Source organism: Mchenga conophoros, linkage group LG16, assembly GCF_057382185.1.
Source record: "Mchenga conophoros isolate Kocher_MC1m ecotype Shallow Benthic linkage group LG16, M_conophoros_male_GT1.1, whole genome shotgun sequence".
NCBI classification, from domain to species: Eukaryota; Metazoa; Chordata; class Actinopteri; order Cichliformes; family Cichlidae; genus Mchenga; species Mchenga conophoros.
The window spans coordinates 2122830-2124406 of record NC_140541.1 but is presented as its reverse complement, the minus strand read 5'-3'; positions in this window follow the sequence as shown (position 1 = coordinate 2124406).

The window sequence follows — 1577 nt, the reverse complement described above, 5'->3', positions numbered from 1 at the left end:
GACCATGACAGTACCCCCCCTCAAGGGCTGGCTCCAGACAGCCCAGCAGAAACAAAAAAACCGACCAAAACAAAACAGAAAAGGACCCGACCAGGGCGGGCGGAGGGGGCCCAGGACGGAGGGACAGAGTCCAAAAAGGCCCATATGGTCAAGTTCAGGAGGCCGACCATGCGAATGGCAGCGGGGCAGGTCCGGATGCCAGCCACGCAGCAGGCAGTGGCATGGAAACAGTTCTGGGGGCCGACCGTGCGGACGGCAACAGCGGCGTGGAAACAGTTCTGGGGGCCGAAGCGTGCGGACGGCAACAGCGGCGTGGAAACAGTTCTGTGGGCCGACCGTGCGGACGGCAACAGCGGAGTGGAAACAGTTCTGGGGGCCGACCGTGCGGACGGCAAAATCGACGTGGAAACAAGTCCGGAGGCCGGCCACGCGGAAGGCAGTGGCGGCGTTCAGGAGGGCGTCCACGGTGGCGGACATGCCCAACAAGTGGCCTGGCAGACGACCGACGATGTGGAGGTGGTAGTAGGGGACCTGAAGGCTGCGTGGCCCCTGCAGCCCCAGGCGAAGCGGAGGCTGGACCAGATGAGGCGGAAGCTGAGGCTGGACCAGACGAGGCGGAAGCTGATGAGGACGTTGGACCAGACGAGGCGGAAGCAGAAGCGGAGGCTGGACCAGGCGAAGCAGCTGATGAGGATGCTGACACGGAGGCTGACCGACCCAGGACCATGACAACATTTTACATTATATATAGTTTACTATTTAAACCATCCATCCATCCATCCATCTTCATCCGCTTGATCCGATGCCGGGTCGCGGGGGCAGCAGCCTAAGCAAAGAGGCCCAGACCTCCCTCTCCCCAGCCACCTCCTCCAGCTTATCCGGGGGAATACCAAGGCGTTCCCAGGCCAGCCGAGCGATATAATCTCTCCAGCGTGTCCTGGGTCTGCCCCGGGGCCTCCTCCCGGTGGGACATGCCTGGAACACCTCACCCAGGAGGCGCCCAGGAGGCATCCTTGTCAGATGCCCGAACCACCTCAGCTGGCGCGGCGTGTGTTTAATGGTGAACAACAACTGGTGCAACAGTGCGAACGTTGTTCCTCTCACACGCTCCTGCACACCAAATCTGGAACTACTGTCCATCATGTGTCGTCCTTTTTATCTACCTCGGGAATTTACATCGGTCATTGTAAGTGCCGTTTATATTCCACCACAAGCGGACACGGTCACCGCCTTATGCGAGCTGCATGAGGCACTCACACAGCACCAGACACAACACCGGGACGCTGCGCTTATTGTGACGGGGGACTTTAATAGCGCCAACCTCAAACGCGCAGCGCCGAACTTTTATCAACACATCACCTGCCCCACCAGGGGTGAAAGGACACTGGACCACTGCTACACTACGGTCAAGGACGGCTACAAGGCACAATCCCGCCCCCCGTTTGGCAAATCTGATCACGCCACCATCTTCCTCATGCCAAAATACAAACAAAGGCTGAAACAGGAAGTTCCGGTTCAGAGGAAGGTCGCGCGCTGGACAGATCAATCGGTGGCCGCGTTACAGGACGCACTCGATG